The 11,288-nt window shown below is 44.1% G+C and overlaps 1 pseudogene across 1 annotated transcript; it reads right to left on the bottom strand.

Moving 5' to 3' along the window:
* Nucleotides 1-10,031: 10,031 nt before the first annotated feature.
* On the bottom strand, nucleotides 10,032-11,084 carry LOC307200254 (urotensin-2 receptor pseudogene; annotated as a pseudogene). The gene has a single exon. The product of its transcript is annotated as a urotensin-2 receptor pseudogene (transcript).
* Nucleotides 11,085-11,288: the final 204 nt, after the last annotated feature.

The raw sequence follows: 11,288 nt of genomic DNA, 5'->3' as shown, positions 1-11,288 counted from the left end.
TCCTAACATCAGCTTGCCAGGGATGTAACAGTTAAAGATTCTGCTCTACACTGTCAGACACCATCAGATTTCAGCTGGTGAGCTAGGAGGAAGGAGAAGCTATTTTCCCCTTTAAAAGGTAAAGGGACCCCTGACCATTAGGTCCAGTCGTGACCGACTCTGGGGTTGCGGCGCTCATCTCGCTTTATTGGCTGAGGGAGCTAGCGTTTGTCCACAGACAGCCTCCAGGTCATGCAGCCAGTATGACTAAGCCGCTTCTGGCGAACTAGAGCAGTGCACGGAAACACCGTTTTACCTTCCTGCTGGAGCGGTACCTATTTATCTACTTGCGCTTTGATGTGCTTTCGAACTGCTAGGTTGGCAGGAGCAGGTACCAAGCAATGGGAGCTCACCCCATCACAGGGATTTGAACCACCGACCTGATCGGCAAGTCCTAGGCTCTGTGGTTTAACCCACAGCGCCACCCACGTCCCTATTTTCCCCTTTAGCTCCTCCCAAACTGGAGAAATGCAGTCCAGCCACAGGAGAGATGGGCATCATTCAAATATGGAGTACTGCAGCAGAGCTGGCAGTAGTCACGTTTGGGATTGTTACGTCTTCAACAGGTAAGGTAAAGGTAAAGGTACCCCTGCCCGTATGGGCCAGTCGTGTCCGACTCTAGGGTTGTGCGCTCATCTCACTCTAGAGGCTGGGAGCCAGCGCTGTCCGCAGACACTTCCAGGTCACGTGGCCAGCGTGATGAAGCTGCTCTGGCGAACCGGCACCAAAGCAGCACACGGAACGCCGTTTACCTTCCCACTATAAAGCGGTACCTATTTATTTACTTGCACTTAAGGGTGCTTTCGAACTGCTAGGTGGGCAGGAGCTGGGACAGAACGACGGGAGCTCGCCCCGCCGCGGGGATTCGAACCGCCGACCATGCGATCGGCAAGTCCTAGGCGCTGAGGTTTTACCCACAGCGCCACCCGTGTTCAACAGGTATATGAATGCATATTCAGTAAAGTGAGCAAGCACTTGACTCAAAAGTTGTTTTTTTAAAAAATGCAACAAATAGTGTGGATATGGCGCTGTCCAATAATTATTGCAGTAGCTATTCCGGGGGACGCAAGCCGTAAAGGCAGGCCAGCTCTGTTGCTGCTATAACTCACCTTGCCCACCAGAGGGCAGCTGTTCCTGTTCTCAATGTCAGAACTGATTATCCGTCTAATCACTCTCTCTCCAGCAGGGCATCTGCACCTGTTGGATTTATGGCTGCTATAAAGATGTTTAAGGCAGAGTACCTCTGCCTATGTGACGTGGGTGGCACTGTGGGTGACCTTTACTTCAGACTGGGGTATGTGGGAAGTGTGCTCTGAAGGTGGACCCATGGATCCCGTCTTGTGTGACAGGCAGGTGTTAGCATGTGTGGGCCTGTTTAGTTGTCATGTGAAACTTTTATGTATGTACATATCATGATGATAAGCGATTCAGGTGATCGGGTTACTACAATGCACTCTGTGTGGGGGGCTTCCCTTGCACTCAATCCTGTTTTTAAGCAGAGTTTGGATGGCCATCTGTCACGGATCCTTTAGTCGAGATTCCAGCATTTCAGATGTTAGACTAGATGACCCTCGGAGGTCCCTTCCAATTCTATGATTCTAAGCTGCACTTAGTGGAGAATGCTGCAGCACCATTGCCGGCAGGTAGTGAGATTGCACATGCCTGCATAGAACGCCTCTGCTCAGAGATCTGCACTGGTTGTATATAACGCCCTTAACAGCTTGGGACCAGTTTACTTGCCGGATCACCTAACCCCATGTATGCCCACTCAGTTGCTTCAACCTGCACAACTGGCATTGTTACACATGCTGCATAAAGCTAATTCCACTCTTTCCAGTTCCTGCTTAAATATTTCAAAAACCAGAACACCCCAAAAGTTGTTTACAAAAAATGTGACTTGCCTAAGATTCCGCCTTTCGGAATTTCCCCCCGACATCAAATTCCTCCTTTGAAATCCTGTTAATGTCTGGGAAAATCCGGACGTATGGCAGCCCTAGACTTAAAACATTTTGGTTTAGACAAGACTATTCAGACATGTAGAAGTTTCATGTTGCTTTTGATCAATACGCTTTTTAAACTTCTTTTATCAGTACTTTTTATGTTTTATTATATATTTTTGGTAAACCACAGTTTTGATGAATACAAAGAAAGGAAGGTCGTTTGACCTCCATCCCCCACAATCTATCTAAAATGAAATTGACTTTTAAATAGGGTTTGGGGAACGGGAAAATGGCCTGCCGTTGTAGGGCCCCACATTTCATTGACCCTTTAAAATGCAAACCCGAAAACCTGACTCTGAGTCATAATTCTCCTACTTGCTGTAACATACGTCTCTTTCCTGCAGCTGTTATAGATGGGTGGGTGGAAATTCTACAGCTTCAAAGGTTTTTGTTGGGGGGGAAAACAACTTTCACTTGGAAATCATCCCATGGCAGAGAAATGTTGTGGTTTCTGCTAGGTAAAAGCAAACAAAGTCTCCAAGTATTTTATTTTATGCTGACGGGAAATGAAAGTCAAAACACCCATCTGTACTATGGAAAATGCCAAGATGTTGATGAAGATTATTTTAATGGGAGCTTGTTCCAAAAGGATTCCCAACCAACCCCAGGAGCAAAGAAGATGGAAGAGTCTGGTGGAACCTTAAAGACTGACAGCTTTGTTGCAAGGCAGAAATTGTGTCCGCAGAAGCTGAACACCAGTCTGCAAAGTGGGGTGGGGCGTGGGGGGGGGGAGTTCTAAACCAGGAAGCTGCAACATGAAATCATAGGAAGCGATCTGGCCAGCCATCTACAGACTGTCCAATTCTTCTCCAGCCCTGTTTTCTCTCCCTCCCCCCCCCCCGCCACTTTTAGTATAGCATCAGTGTCAGCACCATTTTCTGTTTCACCTCCTTTTCCTTGTGGGAAAATGGCACCAAAACGTTAACATCTGGCGTGGCGGAATGTGGGTCTGTTGTGCAGGCACGGAAAAGCAAAACAGTCACATAAGAGCAGCTTGTGAGCAAGACCTTAGGGATGCAGCAACATCCAGCGTGTGGCGTGTGTGTGTGTGTGTGTGTGTGTGTGAGAGAGAGAGAGAGAGAGAGAGAGAGAGAGAAGTGTGTGTATGTGGTGTTTTTTTATTTAAATGGACTGAAAATGTGACTGTTTCAGATGCTTTGTTAGTGATGAAGCAGAACGCAAGCCTTTCCCTGAGTAACAGGTGGAATGAAGGGAGCTTAAATATGCCATGTCTTCTAGCAGGAAAATGAAATGGCGCAGCAAATTTGTTGGAGGCCCACAAACGGAAACCAGAGATCCTGGGCCCTTGCCCATAACCCAGCAGGCCCCGCTGGTCCCCAAAATTATAGGGCAGCTTGCCCCCTCTTCTGCCCTCCTCCTTGCTGTATCCTGACTCCATAAAGCATGCCCAAAGATGTTAATGTACTGTGAATTTGCCGTCTCCTCCATCTTACCACGGAACAACCCACAGGGACAGATTCCATCTCTTCTGCCCCCCTTCCTTCACTTCCTCTAGTTCACAGATGCTGTTTTCAAACATTTGTTCTTAGGGTCTTTTTTTGTGGACTGCACTGTGAGCACAATTTATTTATTTTTATGAAGTTGCATTATTGTATGTTTAAATGTAAAAGCATCACAGCCTGGGATAGTTCAGTCAGTAAAGCATGAGACTGAATTTCAAGGTCATGGGTTTGAGCCCCATGTTGGGTAAAAGATTCCTGCATTGCCGGGGGTTGGACTAGATGACCCTCAGGGTCCCTTCCAACTCCACAATGATTCTGTGCTATTGTTCCCCTGTTCACAAGCAGACAAATGAGGCTGTGAGGTGCAAGTCAGAGAAGGAATGAAAGAGGACCCATTTTCAGAATACTGGAGCATAGCACAGCTGCTAACTGCAAAGAATAACCGAGGAATATACAGGGGCATATACAAATTAATGTACAAATTCGATGATTCTGTGCATAAATATACAAGCAAGTTTTTTATAATAAAAAAAAAACCTGAAGACAAAAATGGGAAAGAACAGTAAGAAACACTTCTCTTCATTCGTTATTACAGTGGTACCTTGGGTTAAGAACTTAATTCATTCTGGAGATCCGTTCTTAACCTGAAACTGTTCTTAACCTGAGGCACACTTCTGCTAATGGGGGCTCCTGCTGCCGCCGCACGATTTCTGTTCTCATCCTGAAGCAAAGTTCTAAACCCGAGGTACTATTTCTGGGTTAGCGGAGTCTGTAACCTGAAGCGTCTGTAAGCTGAAGCATCTGTAACCCGAGGTACCACTGTAATTCATTCTTTAGGGAAACATGCCTCTGAGCATGTAAAAAGTTTGTCTCGGCGTGAATAGAAGCAGGAGACACAAATATGCCTTTGCAACAGATAGGAAGAACTTGCAGAGCTGAGGCCTTGCAAGGGCAGGGAAATCACACTTCTCAAGAAACGTACACCTGTTGGTTTTCCACCTGCCCTACGGTGAACAGAGACCCAATGCATAAACAGCAACAACCCGACAAACCCTCACTTGCGACTCATGAGAGTTTGGAGACTGGAAATGCAGCCCTGGGATTGTGAAAGGATTTCTTATATGCAATTTCTCTTCCGAAGTCCACGCTGTTTCTGCAATGGATTAACAGTCTGGAGACCTGTGGGGGAAAGAAAAAGAAAGCAGAAGAAGGCCAGGAAGCCTTTGATGTCCCTGTAATCTTTAAGTCAGGGATAGGGAACCTGTGGTCCGGCTGGCTGAGCTGTAAACAGAAATGGAACTCTTGCTGCCTGTTTTTTCCATGGTCGGCGGCAGAGGGAGGGTGGACACTTAGCACATCTCCAAAAAAAAAACAGGCAATGCATCACACATATAAAGACAGGAAGAGGAAAGTGATTTACGTGAAATTTGCATATGCTAATAATCACTGTAATTGAAACAGAAATAGGCAACACCATAATGGAGAAGACTGGCTAGGTGACCTGTGTGCCTGCCTGTCCAGCAGCTAACGGGGGGGGGGGGGGGCTAGCCAAGAATCCATTTGCTTTGGACTACAACTACCATGATGCTCTGCTGTTGGGCCTGCTGGCTAGGGCTGTTGGGAGTTGTAGTCCAAAACAGCTGCAAGGCCCCACTTTAAATCAGGTCCCTTTAAATCAGGGGAAGGCCCAATCGCCTTCTCATTCTGGCCCACAGAATGTCCGGGAATCGGTGTGTTTTTACATGAGTAGACTGTGTGCTTTTATTTAAAACGCATCTCTGGGTTATTTGTGGGGCATAGGAATTCGTTCATTCCCTCCCCCCCAAAAAAATATAGTCCGGCCCCCCACAGGGTCTGAGGGATGGTGGATTGGCCGACGGCTGAAAAAGGCTGCTGAAAGATTTAATTACAGATAGGTAGCCGTGTTGGTCTGCCATAGTCAAAACAAAATAAAAAATTCCTTCCAGTAGCACCTTAAAGACCAACTAAGTTAGTTCTTGGTATTAGCTTTCGTGTGCATGCACACTTCTTAATGTTTGCTCTCTTTGTATCTGGTTGGAAAAAAGGACTGGTTTTTCAATAATTACAGGGAAATCTTAAGACTGCAGCAACAGGAAAATAATTTAATTCCTTGAAGTCCTTTTTCTTCCCCGTAATTTTTTGCACCCAAAGGGGATATATATACATATATACATATATACATATATATATATATATATATATATATACACACACACACTGTATATATAATAAACAGCATTAAAAACAGTTTAAAACAAATTAAATTTACTACTAAACTGTTTTTATTGGTGTATTTTATATTGCTATCATTTGCTTTGATAACGTCTGGCACAGGGTAGGTGGTAACAACAACAACATTGCCATCATCAATATCATCATCATCATCACCATCATCATCAACAACAACAACTTCTTGGGATAACAAATGATATTAAGCTGACTCTGGAAGTGAGGTTATTTTATTCTGCACATGATTTGTGATAGAGAAGAAGACCGGCTGGGTTCTAAGAATTGATCTAGTCCTGTCTGTTGCAATGACCAATACTTTTTAAAAAGTTAAAGTTAAAAAAGGGCAATTCATCTCTTCTATTCCAAGTCAGGGTTTGTAAATACTGTGTGTCAATTTCTCTCTCTCTCAGTTTCTCATTTTTCCATATGAGAAGTTCAGTTCACATTTCTACATCAGATTGCAAATTTCTTTTTTTCTTTTTCAATCCTCATGAAAATTCTAGTGTGCATTTTTTTTTGTGTACACATTTTGGTGTGCAACTTGACCTAATACGCAAATTTTTGCAAAGCATATTTCCCTTAACATTTATATTAACATCCCTAACATAATGCATTTTTTCATGTTATTTTCACTTAAATATCCATTTTATGCATACTTTAGTATATGCATTTTGGTACACATTACTTGGCTGGAGAACTGCATTGCATCATTCAGAGAATGCGAATTTTGAAGGATGGCTGTGTTTTGTTTTGCTTATTGTTTTGAAAAATGCAAATTAGCTAGATTCACCTTTAAATTTGAACTGAACCGAATCTCTGCTCCCTAATTCTTTTTCCCCTCTTTTCTTTTTTAAAGATTTTCCTTTATTACTCACAAGTATATCTTTACATCATAACTTTACATCTTACAATTATACATATTCCTGTTTTCAGAGTATGTTCGTAATTATTATTATCATAGATCGACAAGTATTACTGTACACAAAAAAGAAAAAAATGTAATCTTAAAACCATAATATTCCTCATGAATGAATGACTTCCCGTCTCTTCCATTTTGTACTAATAAACTTATTGCCAAATTTGTCCACTGTCTTTTTATTTATAATATTTTCTTATCTATCGGTTTTCCTTTTAAATTTGTTATCCACAGAAACTACTTAAAGGCCATTACCATTTTCAGATTGCAGCAATTACTCTTCAAGTATTCCTTAAAACAATTCCAATTTGAGACAAACTCCTGTTTGGATTTATCTTTGATTCTTTCTGATAAGTTGTCTAACTCTGCATACTGTGTTAGTTTTTGTATCCAATCAGATCTGGTGGGTACATATGTGCTTTTCCAATGTGTAGCTATTATAACCCTCGCAGCTGTGGTGGCATACAGAAAGATTTTCCTTGTTTTTTGGGGGGGATATCCAAACCGGTAATACGTAATAAGAATGATTCAGGGTTTGGAGTTTTTTTAATATTCACTTTCAAAATTCTTTTTTAGTTCCAGATAAATATCATTCCAAAATGGTTTAATCCCCCTACATGTCCACCACGTATGTAATGTATACCCGCCAGGTTCTCCACATCTCCAACAGTTATTATACATCTTAGAAAGTTTACAAGGTGTTAAGTGCCAAAGGTAGAAACTGCTCCCATGATATGCAAACAGGAGCCTCCTGTGGATTAATGTAGAGAAAAATAGTGTGATGCTTAAAGTACTGACATTAAACTAAATATATGAAAATTATATCCCAGTCAACTGTTAATAATTTAGGCTACAACCGTATTTTGCATTTCCCTGGGCGTTACCGCCATTAAATACAGAAGGACTTAAGGAAACATTGTAGGTTTTCACTGTCCAAGGGTTACAATAGTAATATATCCATTTAATTTTTTTAAACAAATACTAGAGAGCAAAAAGCTAGTGTCAGTTAAATTAGATTCTTTAAAAATAATAACCATATCAAATTGAATCAAAATACTGAAAAAATGTTTTAAGACATGGAATCTAATATATTTAAAATGCATATATAGCTGATCAAAATGCAATCTCTCTTTCCAGTGGTGCAACTTCAGAAAAAACTGTCTATTAATATTGCCTAATTCAAAATATACTTAATTCTAAAAATACTTTCAAATACTTTTAAGTTCAAAGGAGATCCATCCCTTAAGCTCTCAGTCAAGCATATTCTGTGGAAAAAATAGCACCCTCTCACCCATTCCTGTACACTGCGTTTTAAAAATTGTAATAGAAGGTGTTTCAGGACTTCATATAACCTTTATGGATTTTCATTTCCCTCAGTTCAGTTTGATTTTGCTACTAAAGAAAGGTTAGTAATGTACAGAACTGTCCTGTCTGCGTTTTCTCGGAAACAAGTCCTACTTCTATCAGTGGGATTTACTCCGAAGTAAACAGTTTACAGTCGGGAGGGGGAAGCTTTTGCCCCAAAAATCTTTTAAGGTTGTGTTTTGCTTTTTAATTCACAGCTGCCCCTCTTTTCTCTGCTCTGTTTTCAGAGGCCTGAGGATAAAGTAGAGCAGGATGGCTATGCATCGTGTGGTTATTAGTTGTTGCTCTGCTGTGAAACTTGCATGAGATGTAAAAGCCACATTTGTCTGCAATTTGCCACCTCTTCCAGATTCAGGATGAGGTGGGGGAAGAATCCTTGCTAGGTAATTCACATTTCTGCAAATTACTAAATGACTCGGTGTGTTGTCCAATGATGAGGGCTAGAAGCTTGGTTCATTTTAAACAGAACCTGCAGTTCTCAAGGTGCAGCTAAATGTGAAGGCAGCCCAACCTCTTCCAAGCCATCACCTTGATGGCCAGCCAAACTTTGTGGACGACAAAGTTCCAGAGCGAGGGATGATGCCCACGGGGTCTTCTGAAATCACGCTGATCTGGATGCCCAGCACAAATGAACCCTTTACTGCTCATGGATCACAATTTGTCTCTGTTGTTCTCAACTTCATATGCTCTGAAATTAGCAAGAAGCCTCACAGCTTTACAAATAGCTCCATATGGCTGAACCCTCCATGCCTCCAAAATTCCTTCTCTCCTGTCATTTTTGCTTCTGGAAGAGGGACAGGGTAGTCTTCTGATGGCCACCAGGAGAAAAATGACTGAGGAGGTGATTTAGGAGCAGAGCAAGAATTCGGTACACCCTCCCAACTGCCCACGTTGCACTTAACATCAAACCCCCCATTCCATCCACTTAGTAAGGAAGTTGTTCGGGGAGTGACCCAACTCTTAACACATGCTGGGGATCAAAGTTTCTGTTGAAAAGAAAACAAGGCCCTATAATGACTCTCAATAAGCTGCGGCAGTCTGAGTTTCCAAAGCTTTGCACCCTGCAGCGTGGCTTCAGACATAAAGGCAATGCTCAACGTTCATCTGGGCCTTCCTCGTAGCTGAGTGGTTGGGCATCTGCTTTGCATGCCAGAAGGTCCCTGGTTCAATTCCTGGCATCTCCAGGTAGGGCTGGGAATTCCTGCTGCCTAAAATCCAAAAGAGCTTCTCCCAGCCATTATAGACAATAAGAGATATTGGTCTATGTCGGTTCTAGTCAGTTCTTCATTTTTCCCATTTGTAAATTTGGTTATCCACATTTCTTCGGCAATTTGTGTATTTTCTTTAAAAAAAGAAATCATGAAAATTCTTCAGCATTTTAAAGTGAATTTCTCCTAATAATCACACTTTTATGCTGTTTTGACTAATGGATATGTTGTTGCTAGGAATTTATCCTAATATAATGAATCATTGTGTGCTAATATATCACATTGTGTGCTAAATATATTTTCACTAATATATCAATTCTAAAGCACACTTTCCCATAACATATGCTTTAAAAAAACAACAAAAAAACACACCATTGGTTAGGAAACCCCATTGCAAAATTCAGATAAGTGTGGCATTTGAAGGATGACTGAGTTTCGGTTCTCATATTGTTTTGGAGAGTGCAAATTTAATTGAACTATATTTAAATGTCTTTTACTTTTCTTTCTTTATTGCATTTCCATCCCACTTTCCCCCTCCAAGGTTCAACCCCTCCCAATCTTATCTACACAACAACCCTGGGAGGTTGACCGAGTGGGGATTTGAACCCTGGTTTGTTTCCCAGGTCCTAGTCCTACACTCCAACCACTGCATCACACTGGTGCAAATGGAATAAAAATCCTCTCCCATCCCTAGGAGACAACCCTGAGCTTGATGGACCAACATTCTGACTCAGCAATAAGGAAGCTCTCTGTGTTTTTCAGGTGCCTTTCATTCCTTACCTGCCTCGGCTCAGATGACCTCCTGGCCTTCTCCTTGCGGCCTCTCTCTGTTCTGGAAGCATCGCAGGGAAGTGCGCGACGACCCCCTCTGGCGGGCGCGCAGGTACTCACGGTAGTTGCGCGTCAGCAAGGTGTAGAGGAAGGGGTTGATGCAGCTGTTGCCGTAAGTCAAGCAAGTCACCAGGTGGTTGATGGAGATCTCTGTGTGGACGGGCAGGCGGGCAGCCTGCTGGCAGTAGAGAGGCAGGAGCTGCCAGACCCAGAAGGGCAAATAGCAAGCCCAAAAGGCCAGGACAATGACGAGGATGAGGAGGAAGACCCGGTTCTTTGGAGAGCGGCCCAACCCGCCGCGCGTCTGCGACACCCAATAAGTCCTGGCCAAGCGCCAGTAGAGGGATCCAATGATGATGCCAGGAGCCACGATGCTGGTGCTGAACAGGACGCTCAGGTAGACCCTGTACTGCTCCTCACTCCAGGTTGGGGAGCAGAGACGCCGGACGGGCACACCGTCCCCCACTGCCCGCTCCTCCTGGTGGATCATCACCATCATGGGCAGGGCCAGGGCAAAGGACAGGAGCCAGATGGCGAGGGCCAGAGGTCGTCGGCAGCGTCGCGCACGCCTTGCGGCCTGGAAGGGGTGGGCCACGGCAGCGTAGCGCTCACAGCTCATCAGGGTGAGCAGGAAGATGCTGGCATGCATGGTGAGGAGGTCCAGGCTGAGGAGAACCCGGCAGCCGGCCTCGCCAAAAAGCCAGTCCTTCACCAGCCCATTGTGGACAATGAAGGGGGCCGTCGACAGGTACAGCAGGTCAGCCAAGGCCAGGTTAACCAGGTGGACACGGAGCGAGGAAGCTGAGGGTGATGCCCGCACCACGGCCAAGGCGTAGAGGTTTCCCGCCACACCGGTGGCACACATCAGGCTCAGCACAGCTCCCAGGGCTGCGGCTGACTCACCTCCCTCCGACACAGTCCCGTTGCCCAGGGGCACCCACAATGAAAGGTTGGTTGTTGGTGGCTCCATGGGGAGATGACCGAGGGTAGGGTGTCCTGGAGAACTTCTTAAAGTCCCCCTGGGCCTTCAGAGAAAGCGAGACAGCAGTACCATGCTCTTTTCTGACCTACCTACTTATTGTTTTAGCAGCACATCTATCTGTCTTCCAGGCTATCTCTGTGTCCATTTGTCTACCTATTTTTCTTCCACTTACTTCTGATCCTCCGAGAAAGAGAGAGGAGTTGATCTGAGTGTGCAAAGGTTTTTCTGTGGGGG

The sequence above is a fragment of the Podarcis cretensis genome (assembly GCF_951804945.1).
Source record: "Podarcis cretensis genome assembly, chromosome: 13".
Classification (NCBI taxonomy): Eukaryota; Metazoa; Chordata; class Lepidosauria; order Squamata; family Lacertidae; genus Podarcis; species Podarcis cretensis.
Note: the sequence above shows the minus strand (reverse complement) of the source record. Positions and strands in the feature narration are given on the sequence as shown.